The sequence below is a fragment of the Pongo abelii genome, chromosome 2, assembly GCF_028885655.2.
Source record: "Pongo abelii isolate AG06213 chromosome 2, NHGRI_mPonAbe1-v2.0_pri, whole genome shotgun sequence".
Classification (NCBI taxonomy): Eukaryota; Metazoa; Chordata; class Mammalia; order Primates; family Hominidae; genus Pongo; species Pongo abelii.
Window position 1 is genome coordinate 197,008,691 of NC_085928.1, and position 16,781 is coordinate 197,025,471.

A 16,781-nucleotide genomic window follows, 5' to 3' on the forward strand; every position below is an offset into this window, starting at 1 on the left:
GAGCATGCTGCCTTCAAGCATCTGTTTAACAAAGCACATCTTGCACCGCCCTTAATCCATTTAACCCTGAGTTGACACAGCACATGTTTCAGAGAGCAGGGGGCTGGGGGAAAGGACATAGATCAACAGCATCCCAAGGCAGAAGAATTTCTTCTCCCAGACGGGGCGGCCGGGCAGAGGGGCTCCTCACTTCCCAGACGGGGCGGCCGGGCAGAGGCGCTCCTCACATCCCAGACGAAGGGCGGCCGGGCAGAGGCGCTCCTCACCTCCCAGACGGGGCGGCCGGGCAGAGGCGCTCCTCACCTCCCAGACGGGGCGGCCGGGCAGAGGCGCTCCTCACCTCCCAGACGTTGGGCGGCCGGGCAGAGGCGCTCCTTACTTCCCAGAAGGGGCAGCCGGGCAGAGGCGCTCCTCACTTCCCGGACGGGGCGGCCGGGCAGAGGCGCTCCTCACTTCCTCCCAGACGGGGCGGCCGGGCAGAGGCGCTCCTCACTTCCTCCCAGACGGGGCGGCCGGGCAGAGGCGCTCCTCACTTCCTCCCAGACGGGGCGGCCGGGCAGAGGCGCTCCTCACTTCCCAGACGGGGTGGCTGGGCCTAGGCGCTCCTCACATCCCAGACGGGGCGCCGGGCAGAGGCGCTCCTCACATCCCAGACGATGGGCGGCCAGGCAGAGACGCTCTTCACTTCCTAGACGGGGTGGCCGCCGGGCAGAGGCTGCCATCTTAGCACTTTGGGAGGCCAAGGCAGGCGGCTGGGAGGTGGAGGTTGTAGTGAGCCGAGACCACGCCACTGCACTCCAGCCTGAGCAACATTGAGCATTGAGTGAGCAAGACTCCGTCCGCAATCCCAGCGCCTCGGGAGGCCGAGGCGGGCAGATCACTCGAGGCCAGGAGCTGGAGACCAGCCCGGTCAACATGGTCACGCCATTCTCTTGCCTCAGCCTCCCCAGTAGCTGGGACTACAGGCGCCTGCCACCATGCCCGGCTAATTTTTGTATTTTTTAGTAGAGATGGGGTTTCATCGTGTTAGCCAGGATGGTCTTGATCTCCTGACCTTGTGATCCGCCCGCCTCAGCCTCCCAAAGTGCTGGGATTACAGGCATGAGCCACCGCGCCCAGCATCTGTCATCCATCTTTCTAATGATCTATTTCAGACAAAAGTTTAATGAAGCTCTGCTTTCTCTTATTACATGCAATGGATTCTGATATTTTAAAATCTTGTTTATTCTCTTTTTAAAAACCTGGTCCTTGTGCCCTAAATTGCTTTTGAGATCCACTGATGTAAAATAATACGTATTTTGAAAAACACTGGTGTATTGAGGGAGAGAGGGACCTATAAAATAATTGATTACTGTCAACCAGAAAGTGCTACTAGAATATGGTCAGAGGGCTGTGGGAGCACACAGAAGGGAAGGATCCACCAACAGGGTCCTGGGGAGTCTGGGAAAGCCCTTCAGTAATTTGCGTGGAAGAGGAGACATACGCATCCTTGACAAGATGGTGGGGGGATATCTGACCTTGAGGATGAGGGAAGTGGTGCAAGTGGGGTGAGCCAACCTGAGTTCAGGGTGGCTGGAATGTGAGGGCTGTTGGGGAGTGGCAGGAAATGAGGTTAAGGACAGCAGCAGCAGCGAAAGTCACTAGTCTTCTGGGACAGCCTAAGGAATTTAGATTTTATCTGTGTTTCAGGGAACCATTGGAGGGTAAACTGAGAAATGACCCAGTTCCATTTGCCTCTTACAGAGATCATTCCATCGGCTCCTTGTAGATAGACCAGTCTACCTCTGTGGTCATGATTTAGAACATAAAACGTAGACCCAAAGGAGAGCCAGTCTGGAAGCCAGATCTAACCTACCTCATGTAATTATGTCCCCACTCTGCCACATGACTTCTCAGATCTACACAGAACACAAATTGGGCTTTTTCAAGTATTTATCAAAACCAAAATTATGGTCACTTTCAGGACATAGGAAGAGGTGGAAATAGAGCCAATTCCCTGTGTGCTCCTTTCCCCTTTTCCCTGCATAGGGTTCTCTCATCTGTAGAGTTATGGCAACCTGTGAGAGATTCATAATAATCACCTACAGTGTGGCATTTTTCTAGGTGCTTTACAACTATTAACTCACTTAATCTTCATAATAATTCTATGTGGTAAGTATTATTATTATTAGTTTCATTTCATAGATGAGGAAACTGAGGTAAAAAGAAGTAAGTGACTTGTCTAAGGTCACACTTCTAGCAATGAGCAGAGCTGGAATTTTGGCAATCTGGCCCCAAAGTCCACTTTTAACCACCATTGTGCTTCTTGATTAAGTTTGATTTCATTCCAGTCATCTTCTTAGACTCAGATGTTTGAACAAAGAGAGTCGTGAAAAAAATTTGGCTTTAAGTTTTGTTCTCAAGATTGCCAAATCCCTTTCTTCCCTAATGAGAGGAAGAGGAAAGTTTTCTAGCTGGGAGAAAAAGGATGGCTTCTTAGAAGGAAGTGGTTTTTTAGTGGAGTTTTGAAACATGGGTGAGAAGTAAATTGCTGAGAAGGATGAGTTGCTAGTACAGCCAAGATGAAATAATCCAACCACAATCTCTACCAATGTTTACAACAAAAAGCTGAATAGGATGCAAAAAACCACATGAAAACTCTGAAAAGTAATAGCAGGCAGGCAGAGTACTGGGTTCAAAACTTGAACAATGACTCACAATGAACATGGATTTGCAGAACAGTGTGGAAAGCTAAGAGTCCGAGATAACTCCATCTTTCTAACTAGAGGAAGCAGGGGGAAAAAGCCACTGGAAGCCAGAGAGTGTGAGGAAATCCCTGAGAGGAGAGAGCTGGAAAAAGGGATCCACAAATTGGACTGACAAAAGTCCTGGGCACACTACAAGGTGTGCATGCATGGAACAGACCCAGGAGGCACAGAAGAAGTTTTGAGAATCTAACTATGATATTAACAACCACCCAAGTCCCAGACAAACTCTTGAATGGAGCATGTGACAGATTGACTCAAATGGCACAGCAAAAGCTTTGAAAACTGATCTGACACTGGAGCTAACACTCATAAAAAGCGAGACAGTACTTTCAGTCTGAACCTAGGTGGATTAATTTCCTGGTAAAACAAACAAACAAACAAACAAACATTTTTCAGATGATTTTTAACAGGATCCAGAGTCTCACAACATGATATTAAAAAATCCAGGATACAATTCAAATTTACTCAATATCAAAACAACCCAGAAAATCTAAACAGTACTCAAAGGGAAAGACAATTCAATAGGCAGTAACACTGAAATGACTTAGATCGTGAAATTATTAGACAAATAACTTAAAGTAGGTATGACCATTCTCCACTCTTGAAATTAATGGAAAGATAGAAGTTCTCAGCAGAGAAATAGAAACTGCAGAATAATCAGATAGAAATTTTAGACCTGAAAAGATGTTATGGGCTCAGTAGCGGAATAAAGATAACAGAGAAAAGAGTCAGTGAACTTGCAGGTAGATCAATAGAAAGTATACACAATGAAATATACATTATGAAACAAAAAAAATTGGAGAAAAATGAGAAGCCTTTCATGGTACTGTGGGACAATGTCAAAAGGCTGAAACTTCTTGGTATTGGCATTCCATCTCAGAAGGTAAAAAGAAAAATACTGGTGCAGAAAAAAATATTTGGAGAAAGAATGGCTAAAATAGTTTCAAATGTAAAGAAAAACATATCTTTACAAATTGAAGAATCTCAGTAATTTCAAACAGGATAAATTTAATGACAACTCCTCAGCCACCTCATAAGAAAACTTCTAAATACCAAGGATTAAAAAACATTAAGAGCATTAAAATATGACACATTATACATAAGAAAAGGGAAGGAAGAAAAGAGAAGAAAGGAAGGACTCAAGAAAGAGAGAAAGAGAGAGAAAAAAGAGAAAAGGAAAGGAAGGAAGGAAGGAAGGAAGGAACCTATTCGAATGACTGTCAATTTCTCATCCAAAACCATGGTGGCCGAAGACAAAGACAGTGAAACCCCATCTTTAGAATGCTGGAAGAAAAAAAAAAACTATCCACCCAGAATTTTATATCCAGAAAAAATATTCTTTGGGAGTGAAAGCAAAATAAAGATATTTTCAGGTGATGGAAAACCAAGAGGCTTCATTTCCAGGAGCTCTCCTCTTAAAGAAATACTAATGGAAGTTTTTCAACCTGAAGGGAAGCTGTACTAGAGGAAAAGTTAAAACTTGAGGAACAAAAGAAGAGCGGGAAAAATAATAAATACCTAATACATTCCCCTTGATAAAAATACACACACACAAACATAAATCTCATGACATGGGTAACTACAAACTACTGGCAATATTTTAGATTTATTTCCTTCAAGTCTTTTTTTTCTGTGAATATGCGTTTCTCTCTCTTTCTTTTTTGGTTTTTCTCTCTCTGTCTCTTCCTTTCATGTGGACATTTCATAACATATTTAAATATTCCTTTTTGTTGGGATTTGAGGTTGTTTTGGGTTATGCATGGACTGAAGTGAAACTACAGTCTTTGGCAGCATTTCTGATAATTCTTTTTTGGAGATAGAATTACTGAATTAAAAGAGGATGGACATTTTTAATGCTTTGACTCTATTTGTGAAATTGCCCACACTCCCTCCCTTCTTTTCTTCTTTGCTTCCTTACCTCTCCTCTTTCTTCCTCCCTTTTTCTTTCAACTAAGATTGTATAGTTTATAGTTTTATAATATTCTTTATTTATTCACACTATATTGTGAGCATTTTCCTGTTTTGTTAAAAAGTCAATAATTAAAAAAACTTTTAAGTTGATAATGGTACTATGGTTGTATTTTTTTAAAGGCATATAATTACGTATTTATGGATGGAATGATATGTCTGGGATTTACTTAAAATACTTAGGGATAGGTGGCTATTAATAAAACATTATTGACCCTGAATTGATAATTGTTGATGCTAGGTAATGGATACATGGTGGTTCCTTATTACTACTTTCTATAGTTTTTTATATGAGTGCAATTTTTTATTTTAAAACTTTATCTGAGTGTGGTGGTGTGTGCCTATAGTCCTAGCTACTTGGGAGGCTGAGGAGGGAGGATGGCCTGAGCCCAGGAGCTCAAGGCTGCAGTGAGCTATCACTGTGCCACTGTCCTCCAGCCTGGGTGACAGAGCGAGACCCGGTCTCTAAAAATAAGTGAGTGAATAAATGTTTTAAAAGTAAAAACTGTAAGAAATTTTTATGAATTTATTTTTAATTGTTCAATCATAACCCGTTGTGGCTGGGCGTGGTGACTTACGGCTGTAATCCCAGCACTTTGGGAGGCTGAGGCAGGTGGATCACGAGGTCAGGAGTTCAAGACCAGCCTGGCCAAGATACTGAAACCCCATCTCTACTAAAAAATACAACAATTAGCCAGGCATGGTGGTGGGCACCTGTAATCCCAGCTACTCAGGAGGCTGAGGCAGGAGAATCGCTTGAACCCTTGAGTCGGAGGTTGCGGTGAGCCGAGATCACGCCACTGCACTCCAGCCTGGGCAACAGAGTGAGACTCTGTCTAAAAAAAGGAAAAATTATAACCCATTGTGTGGACATTTCATAACGTATTTAACTTGTCCTCTTTAGTTGGGAATTGAGGTTATTTCAGGTTATGCATGGGCTGACATAAAACTGCAGTCTTTCCTTCTCTGAATAGTTCCTTTTTTGAGATGGAATTACTGGGTTAAAAGAGAATGGTCATTTTTAATGCTTTGATATATTTAATCAAATTGTCCTTCAGAGAAGACGTTCCATGTTATTTTTCATGAGTTACTTAAAAGTGACCTTGTCAGCTCTATTGTAATTTTTTAGTCTATTAATTTGGTGGGGGAAAGTATATGTTATTATTTTAATTGAATTTCTTTTATTTCCAGTGACATTGAATCCCCAGCCTGTCACTGAATTGGTTCCCACCCGTTTAGGGAGGAGGCAGAGAGAAGAGTAGAAGAAAAAGGATTTATTTATTTTCTGAGATGGAGTTGTCCAGGCTGGAGTGCAGTGGTGTTGTAATGCCCAACCTTGTTTTTATTAACCCTGTTTTTAGACTCTCCCTTTTTCCTTTAATCACCTAGCCTTGTTTCCACCTGAATTGACTCTTCCTTAGCTAAGAGAGCCAGACAGACTCCATCTTGGCTCTTTTACTGGCAGCCCCTTCCTCAAGGACTTAACTTGTGCAAACTGACTCCCAGCACATCCAAGAATGCAATTAACTGATAAGATACTGTGGCGAGCAATATCTGCAGTTCCCAGGAATTAGTCTGATTGATAACGCCCAAAGCCCCGCGTCTATCACCTTGTAATAGTCTTAAAGCCCCTGCACCTAGAACTGTTTACTTTCCTGTAACCATTTATCCTTTTAACTTTTTTACCCACTTTATTTCTGTAAAATTGTTTTAACTAGACCCCCCCTCCCCTTTCTAAACCAAAGTATAAAAGAAAATCTAGCCCCTTCTTCGGGGCTGAGAGAACTTTGAGCGTTAGCCATCTCTTGGCCGCCAGCTAAATAAACAGACTCTTAATTCATCTCAAAGTGTGGCGTTTTCTCTAACTCGGTCAAGTACAACAGTGTGACCTCTGCCTCCCAGGTTCAAGTGATTTGCTTGCCTCAGCCTCCTGAGTAGGTGAGATTACAGGCATATGCCACCATGCCTGGCAAATTTTTGTATTTTTAGTAGGGATAGGGTTTCACCATGTTGGCCAGGCTGGTCTCGAACTCCTGACCTCAAGTGATCTGCCCACCTCGGCCTTCCAAAGTGCTGGGATTACAGGGGTGAGCCACCTTGCCCGGAGAAAAAGGATTTATTTTCTCTTCCTCATTCTTCACTTTGAAGATGAGAGGCAAACACAGACAGATCCCGGATTCAAATCCTGGCTCTACAACCTACTAGTTACTGATTTTGTACCTTTATTTTTCTGACCCTCAGATTTTTTACTGAAGAAATCAGTGCAATCATGAACTGTGAAGTAATAGACATTTATAGAGAAAATGCCTGGGGTGCAGTGGTCATTCTGAAAATGGTAGCTTTTGTTGTCCTTGGGAAGCTGAGGCTCAGGATGTGAAACAACCTCCTGCTCTTTTTCAGAGGCGGCAAGGAGCTCAGAGCTGGGTTCCTTCACACAGGGAAGGCCCCTTGCAGGAATTGCTACTGGTATCTGCGTCATTAATTCTTTACCTTTTATTCTTCCAGCCTCCCGGCTCTGCAGTCTTTCATTCCCTGCTGGGCATGAAGGCAGCTATCACAGGCCAGGAAACTCATGTTAGGGAATTGGGTCATTTTAGGGAACTAATTCAAACTGCTAATGGTATTTGTTTGATTCAGTGGAAATGCACCTTGCAGTACTTGATTCAGAGGACTGGGTTGAATTTCGGGAGGGTTTGTTTGACATTGTTTCATCTTACTCTCCGGAGCAGGATTCAGACCTGGAACGCTATCTTTCCAGGGCAGCCTAGCCAAGCTATGGTCTCTGCCTCAATTTACTGCCCTTTCCCCAGGCCTCACATCTTCCTCCCCACTCACTCTTTGCCCAGGCTCCGGTCATCTATGTTAGTCGTGCTCTTGCTACACATCTGCCACCTCTTTCAGAAGGTTGAGAACAGCCAAAACAGAAACGGGAACTGTGGCTCTCAATAAACTGTCTGCCCGCAGACCAAGAGAGAAGCAGGAGTGCTTTGTCTGTATTTACTGCATTTTTTTTTTCATTTTTTTTCCTTTTTCTTTTTTTTTGAGACAGGGTCCCGCTCTGTCTCCCAGGCTGGAGTGCAGTGGCACGATCTCGGCTCACTGCAAGCTCCGCCACCCGGGTTCAAGTGATTCTCCTGCCTCAGCCTCCTGAGTAGCTGGGATAACAGGCGTGCACCACCATACCCAGCTAATTTTTATATTTTTAGTACAGACAGGGTTTCAATGTTGGTCAGGCTGGTCTTGAACTCCTGACCTCGTGATCCATCCGCCTCAGCCTCCCAAAGTGCTGGGATTACAGGCATGAGCCACCTCGCCCAGCCGCAATTATTAAGGTTATTTGAACACCAAGCAAGTAGTGCTTCTGGGCCCAGGCTCACAGATGAGGCCAGAAAACCCCACCACACTCTCTCAGCCCTGAGCAAGGGTGCTGCTGATCGGGCACAGAGGTATTTCTCCTGAAGTCAAGACTGGATGCCAGGCCATAGGGCTGCCAGCCTGCCCGTGATTTCTCTCTGGGACCATCTCAGTGATTTCCTGTTTTCGTCCCCTGAGCACATTCAGTGCAAGAGGTCTAAGCATGAGGGTGGGAGGTGCGGTGAGTTTGGCCTATTTTCCAAATGGAGGGGAAATCCAGGGAAGTCAGCAGGCTTCATTGTGAGGCGTCAGGTCTACCAGCATTTCCTATGTCAGGCCGTGAGCACCTGCTCTGTGGAAATGAAAGCAAATCTTCTCCACCAGGCAGGGGCTGCAGAGGGCTGACAGGGGTGAGGTGGAAGGGCTCAGGGAGAATTTAACAATGTTGTGTTTTCATCTTGATGATCACACAAAAATGATTCTGTACCAGTCACGATGACTTCAATTCACAATGGAGGAGACCTTTAGTGTCTTCAGTGTTTCTTGAACAGTTTCTTTTTCCTCTTTAAAATGGGAGCTGACTTAATCTGTAAGCCTTAATTCCTATGGCTCTATAGAAGTGATGAAATAAGAGCACTGTCTGGAGAGACTTAAAATAACAAACATTTCCTCTGCACAGTTTAAAGGCTTCTCCCATCTATTAGTTCCCCTGTGCTTTCCCATAACTCTGTGAAATAGGGACTGTTAAGCCCTTTTTTCACATGAGGAAACAGAGACTCAGAGAAGATAAGTGACTTTTCTGAGGACACACAGTGATTTGGTTGGAGAGTTGGAGGACCTCACATCTGTGCTCTGGTTTCAGGCTTTTTCTATTAGTTCAGTCTTCACAGTGACACCCCCTTGACCCTGCCTTCCACGAGGGTCCCACGTTCCTATTCTCTTTGCTGTGGAGCAGTGTTTGAAATAGCTAACACTAAAAGTGGCAACTATTGTTTTGTTTTGTTTTTGTTTTTGAGACAGGGTCACCCTCTGTCACCCCGACTGGAGTGCAGTGATGCAATCTCGGCTCACTGCGACCTCCGCCTCCTGGGTTCAAGCTATTCTCGTGCCTCAGCTTCCTGAGTAGCTGGGATTACAGATGTGTGCCACCACGCCTGACTAATTTTTGTATTTTTAGTAGAGACAGGGTTTGACCTTGTTGGCCAGGCTGGTCTCTAACTCCCGACCTCAGGTGATCCACCCACCTTGGCCTCCCAACGTGCTGGGATTACAGGCATGAGCCACCGCACCCAGCCGCAAATACTGGTTTTGTTGAGATGAACATCAAGGTCTCGTGTTTAGCCAAAGATAAATACTGATTCATGACACTCCCGAAAGTTTCATCTCATCCTTGAAAATGAAGACTTTTCACACCCAACAGCAGTCAAGCCGGGCCTCAGCCTTCTGACCCTCCTTCCCTGCTTCCTGGCAGGTACAGGTTTGCCAGCTCCCATTTATTAAGCACCTGGCATGTGCCAGGCACTGCACAATCCTTACTTCTAACCCTCACTGCAGTCCTGTGAAGTAGGTGCTTTTGCACACATTTTACAGATGGGGAAACTGAGACCCTGACTGTCATGTGATTTGCCTAAATTTGCATGCTGATTAATAACAAAGCCGGGATCCAAATCTAGATTTGTCTGACTCCAAGTCTTGGTGCAAATGAAATTTAGCACCATTCCTCCAAACTGAGCCTTGTCAGAGGGTCTTTTGCCTTCTCAGTCTTGGTCTTTGGTCCCCTTTAGTTTTTTCTGGGCCCACCGTTTTGAGCTCCCAGTTACCAGCCTCTTGATTGAATTGATTGACCTGGATGGATGTGGTCAAAACAGGCAAGTTCACAGCTCTGTCTTTCCCAGGCCAGCACTGGGGTGAGGTGTGGGGAGGGCAGGCAGCCCAGGGGCAGCTCTCTTCCTTCTTTGGGCCTGCTTCTTACATCTCCATCCTCCTAAGTCCATATTCTGTGCTTGGTCAGCATGCAGGAGTTGGGACTGTTTTGAGGACTTGCTTACGGGTTGTGGGGAGGGAAGGGCACTGGCATGATTGCAATACATTCCTGGGCAAGTCATCTGGCCTCTCCCATTTGTGGTTCCTTCATCTATAAAATGTTGACACAGTGTGTCAGAATGTTGATGTTCTTGAGTGATTTTTCCTGAGATCTTTGCCAATTCTCAAATCAACATCCTTATGGTCATTGTTGCCAGGATCTCATTTATTGTGTACAGCAGCCTAAGAGGAGGCATTTTGTTTTTGCTTGACAGATGACAAAATCACACACAAGCCACCAGAGCACATAATTCCCCCTTACACCGTAAATACAGTCAAGCACACTTGAAAATCTAAGTGCTTTCTTCTTTATTGATTCCACAAATAAAAGGCAGTAGGGATTTCTAAATTTGTTAAAGGAAATTCATCACTGAGTGTAAATTCTCCCTAACATGGACTAGCAGTTTTGTTTCTCTGGGAGCCATAATTCACAAGCCAACAGGTATTTCTGTCACTTCCTAATACATGGAGGGTACAGTATCCCCTGCACACTGGGTTCCAGCCTGAGTGTGAACTCTCTTGCATACGAAGGGACTGGCCCCTGTGAGCTTCTTACTGCACACATTTCATAATTACTCCTTAGCAGACTTAGGCTGTTTCATATCTGGGACCTTTGGAGTTATTCTCAAAAGTAAAAATCCCAAATGTTGATTCTGTAAATACCAAGGGTCAACTATAATATTAGCAATGATCCAGGGCTGCTGGAGGATTCAATGAGATAAAATGCTAAGTGTCCAGCATCCTAAGTGTGCTCTGGGCTTGGGACCTTCCTCATTCACTGAAAATCACTGAAATTCCAGGGTTAGGTGGGCATGGCTTTGGCTGAAAGAGTCACAGGTCAAACAAGATGATCATCTTAGTTCAGGCTAAGAATGCAGTCTTTCCTGGGTGCAGTGGCTCATGCCTGTAATCCCAGCACTTTGGGGGGCCGAGGTGGGTGGACTGGTTGAGCCCAGGGGGTTCAAGACCAGCCTGAGCAATGTGATGAAACCTGTTTCTACAAAAAATTACAAAAATTAGCTGGGTGTCGTGGTGTGTGCCTGGAGTCCCAGCTACTTAGGAGGCTGAGGTGGGAGGATCGGTGGAGGCTGGGAGGTCGAGGCTGCAGTGAGCTATGATTGAGCCATTGCATTCCAGCCTGGGTGACACAGTGACAACTTGTCTCAGGAAAAAAAATAAAAATAAATAAAAGAGTACAGTCTTGGATTCAGACAGTTCTGGGTTCAGACAGTTCTGGGTTCAAACCTTGGCCCTGCCATTTACTAGCAGAAGTCCTTTAACTTCCTTGAGATTCAGGTTTCTTATCTGTAAGATGGAAAGGATAACACGGTACCGGCTTTGGAGGACTGTGGTGAGATTGAATGAGCTGTCGGATGTCCAGAGCTGGCACAGTGCCTGGCACGTGGGAACCCCCCAGGAGGCAATCACAGTCACTTTTCATCCTTCCTTTCTTTCTGTACAGAGCCACAGACCCAGCAGGTGCTTCATGCTGGTTGATGATTTCGGTTCCTGTCTAAAACCATTTTCTTGTTTACAAACTAACCATCTTCCACCCCAACACACACCACAAGCCCCCGCGGTGGATGCCAGCCAGACATTCTATTCATCAAGTGCCACTTGCCTATCCTGTGCTTGGCAGTGCTAAAAAGGAGACAGAGAAGGGATATAATCTTATTTTTCTGACTGGAAAAATAAGATTCCCACACGCAGCACCTGGAGAAGCATGCGGGAGTGCAGGAGAGTGTGTGTGCATGTCAGGAGTGTGAGTAGAAGTCGACACTGGTGGAGGACTCCTCACTGGAAAGTCTGAGAAGCTTTCTCCAGGGACATGGGCTGGAGCTGGGGCTGCCTTTGGGGACCTAAAGTGAAGGGAAAGAGTAATGCGGGGAGGCAGTTCGGGGTTGAGATGAACCATTGAGTGATGACTTCTGTGGATCTGTCCCCCAAAGAAAAATGTCCAAACGTTGGTCAACATGCACCATTAAGAACCCAGAAAGTGCAGATATAAAATGTTCTTCAGGTATGGTAAGGAGGAAGCAAATGTGAAAACCCTCAGAGAACCAGCCCCTGCCTCCCAGGAGGCAATGATGTGGGCCAAGAGCAGAAGTTGAGTTCTGGGCTTGGCCTGGGATTGCTCAGAGGGTAGCAGCCCCTTCGCCCAAGAGATTGAGCTGCAGCCATGTTGCTGCCTCTTCATTTGGTGACCAAAGACAAGACAAGATCACCATGTGGAGAGGAGAGAGAAGTGAAAGGCCCACCTCAATGCAAGGGTGATTAGCTCTTTGTCCAGCAGTACTGACTCACTTTGGCCTACTAATCAATGTGAATTCTTCATAACAGGCAATCCCCTTTGAGTCCAGAAGGACAGAGTTGATGACAGTGTAGCCTGAAATTCCTGGGGCCCTGGATTGAAGCTGTGGCCCTGCCATTTCCTCAGTAACTCTGAGCTGTTATTGGGCAGCAGACTTCCTAGGTTGTGGAGGAGGCTGGGTTAACTGGGGACTTTAATTGCTTGAGCCGTGTGTTGACTCATTAACTATGTCTACCCTAGGCTGAACTGGTGTTGCCTCTCCCTTCCGAGGAAAGGCCTGGCCTCTCTCCCATTCTGCCCAAGGCCACCCTCTGTGAACTTTTACATTCCTCCAAACTATTTGGATGTTTATTGGTCCGGATCCATTCAATCAGAAGCTACTGAGGATAATTTCAGGCATCTATATTTTAAAAATGCTTCCTAGGTGATATTATGCCCAGGTAAGATAGAGCAACAATGTTCTAAGTGGTTCCCTTCACCTATACCACTCACCTTCATGGCTTCATGAACAACCTTTTTCTCCTTCATGTTCCCTTCCCCTTTTTCTTTGTAGGGGGTCCGTTTGGCCTTGGACGGGTTCTAGCAATGACGTCAGTTTGTTAAGACGAGAGAGGTAAACAGTTGTTGCCTTGGTGACTTTAAGGAGAGGTAGTTGCACTTCAGTGATTCTGGCAATTAGAAAATGTCAAGGAAGACTGGCTTAGACTTCCTCCTGCCCAGATTGATAACACGAAAACCACGACGGACATGGATGGAAAGAACGGCCGCCTGGCGCAATCCCTAGCCCTGGAATTCCTGGAGGACATGATGTTTAAGAAGACATTAGTAGACATTGTCCTCACTAAAGACACAGTTAAAGTGGAGTTTGAATCATCAGACCCACGTTAGTAGGATTTCAGAGAAAATCCTTATCTTTGGTATTTCACTAGAAATCGTTCCTGTTTTGTTGCCATTTGGTTCTCCTTTGCAACTTAGCATGTGAGAATTCCGGGCAGCCTGATTCCTTGCCCATCTTTGACAGCTCTGCTGCTGTGTCCCGGAGGAGGCAGGTTTCCGATGTAACTGCTACTCTGCCTTTGCCTGGTGAGTGCTGAGATGGAGAGGCAGGCTGATATCTGTTTGATCTGATACTCCAGGAAAATCGTAATTTTACATTGTTTTTCTCCTGATTTCTAAACACATGAAATCAGATTCTTCTGGAGAAACATAGAATGCCTTAATTTTGCCTAGTTAGGGGCTGTTGGGGGTAGTTTTTCTAAGCACCCTTCTGTGTCTAGCCAACCAGTAGAACCTGATTTTTGGGAGGTGAATTAGCCAGGGTTCTCTAGAGGGACAAAACTAATAGGATAGATGTATTTATAAAGGGGAGTTTATTAAGGAGTATGGACTCACGCGATAATGGGACTATGTGAGGTCCCACATAGTCCATCTGCAGGCTGAGGAGCAGGGAAGCCAGTCCGAGTCCCACAGCTGAAGAACTGCCCAGTCCGATGTTTGACGGCAGGAAGCATCCAGCACAGGAGAAATATGTAGGCTGGGAGGCTAAGCAAGTCTAGTCTGTTCACATTCTTCTGCCTGCTTTTTGTTCTGGCTGCACTGGCAGCAGATTAGATGGTGCCTACCCAGATTAAGGGTGGGTCTGCCTTCCCCAGCCCACTGACTCAAATGTTAATCTCCTTTGGCAACACCCTCACAGACACACCCAGGATCAATACTTTGCATCCTTCAATCCAGTCAAGTCGACACTCAGTATTAGCCATCACAGGGTTATGCTAAGCAAGAATTGTGTCTATGGCTGTAATCACAAAGTTATGATTATTGGAGTAAGCTCCACTAACCAGAGTCCCTTGTCCAGGGCCTCCAGAGATCCACCAGACACTTGAGTATCTCGAAAAGCTGGATGGGAGAAGCGTGTTCACCACAGCAAACCTGTGCAGCCAAGAAAATCAAGTTTCTTTGTTTTATGCTAAACTTTTATCAACTGACTGTGGTAGTCGTGGCAATCTCATGCCGTTCAGAACCTCTGATTGGCAACAGTATCTTTGTTCATTTGATAACAAATAAGAACTCAAATTTTAAATTAAAGTTAGTTGACAACATCTTTCAAAATCTTGGAATCATATCGGGGGAAACAAGAGGTATGATTTGATGTGGAAGAATTTAGGACCTCTCGGCTTTGATTAAATTAGGGTGTGCTTCTGTTATTTCACTGGGATTGTGAAATGTTGGGATGAGGAGATATGAAAAATCTATAGCTGAATATTCTGTTGATGGTTTTAAACCATAGAAATAAATATTCAGGAAGTCTCTACTGAGTAGCTCTATAGGGTAATGCTAGCTGCTAGAGCAAATAAACTCACATCTTAACCATCTCGGCCCAGAAGTGATGTATGTTATTTTTGCTCACATTTCTTTACCAATAACTAGTAAAATGATCCCATCTATATGCTGTGTGTGTTTGTGTGTGTGTAAAATGCAATCCCTCTCTGGGCAGTAATTGACAGCAATAACTATATGGCAGAAGGAGCACACTTCTGGTGGGGCAGCCAGCTATCCCTGATATGAGGAAAGAGAAAGAGGGGTCAGAGCATTAAGTGGCAGCTCAGGTGGCACACATTAAGAATCCAAGATCTTAGAGAAATGGGAGTCCTTCATGGGAGAGGGTTTCTGGCGGCTAGGACACATGGAGCCCCTCTCGGAGGCACTATGGCTTGTGGAGGTACCCTCTGGGGGCAAAAGGGTGTCAAGCACTCTAAGTCTAAGAACAGAAAGTTTGGGTTCTAAGGTCCAGATGAGGGTGAGGTTTGTGCACTAAAGATTAAGGAGATGAAGATCAGGTCAGAGTAAACAGGTGTCACCGGAAGGTCAATACAGTGATTAGCAACTGTAGTTGATGTGATAAAGCAGAGAGGCTCGCAGTAGCCCTTGGAAGGGCCTGAGTAGAGGGACATAGGATGAAGAGCACGACCAGTTTGTCGGTTAGAATAATCTGGTCAGCCGGGTGTGGTGGCTCATGCCTGTAATCCCAGCACTTTGAGAGGCTGAAGCGGGTGGATCGCGAGGTCAGGAATTCAAGACCAGCCTGGCCAAGACGGTGAAACCACGTCTCTACTAAAAATACAAAAATTAGCCGGGCGTGGTGGCGGGTGCCTGTAATCCCAGCTACTCGGGAGGCTGAGGCAGAGAATTGCTTGAACCCGGGAGGTGGAGCTTGCAGTGAGCCGAGATCGCACTACTTCACTCCAGCCTGGTAACAGAGCGAGACTCTGTCTCAAAAAAAAAACAAAAACAAACAAACAAAAAACAACAAAAAAACGAATAATCTGGCCACACCCTGGTTTGACCATTTACAGTGACATCTTGAGCAAATGACTTAAAAACTCTCTGAGTTTCAATTTCTTTATTTAAAAAAGAGGATTGTTAATACCCCACCCCACAGGGTGGTGGTAAGGATTAAATTTGGTAACATCTATAAGACCTGCTGTTTATTACAGTTGATTCTTAAGGCAGCATCCGGTGATGCCTTTGAAACATACATCAGCAAAGTCTTAATCAGATGAAAGCCAAAACCCCTACACCTGTGTAAGGCGCCACATGATCTGGCTGCCCCTGTGTAGGTATTTTGCTGTTCCCTCTACTTGCAACGCTCTTTTCTCAGAAATCTGCATGGTCGCCTCCTTCATCTCTGTTAACAGAAAAACCAAATTCTGTAAAATATTTTCAAGAAGTTTATCCTGAGGCAATGTGAGTTACTGTAGCTTAGAGAAAACACAAACCCAAGAAGCCTTGAGTGAGTGGCCCTGAGGCAGTCGGGCCACAGTGTGGTTTTATACATTTTAGGGAGACAGGCATTATAGGCAAGGATATCTGGAAATCAGTACATGGAAGGTAACTGGTAGTTCTGTCCAAAAAATGTGAGACATCTCAAAGTGGGGGAGGGGGTGTGGTGTTAGGATATATGTATTGGTGGTTTTTTTTTGTTTGTTTTTTGAGATGGAGTACCGCTCTGTCACCCAGGCTGGAGTGCAATGGCGTGATCTCTGCTCACTGAGCCTCCGCCTCCTGGGTTCAAGTGATTCTCCTGCCTCAGCCTCCTGAGTAGCTGGGATTACAGGAGCATGCCACCACGCCCGGCTAATTTTTGTATTTTTAGTAGAGATGGGGTTTCACCGTGTTGGCCAGGATGGTCTCAATCTCCTGACCTCATGATCCACCTGCCTCGGCCTCCCAAAGTGCTGGGAATACAGGCGTGAGCCACCATGCCCGGACTATGTATTGGTTTCCACGCATGTTTCCTGGCGCATAGCCCCATAGCCCTT

General features: G+C 45.3%; 1 protein-coding gene across 6 annotated transcripts in view; it reads left to right on the top strand.

Moving 5' to 3' along the window:
• ST6GAL1 (ST6 beta-galactoside alpha-2,6-sialyltransferase 1) overlaps window positions 1–16,781 on the top strand; it is a 156,952-nt gene that overhangs the window by 83,043 nt on the left and 57,128 nt on the right.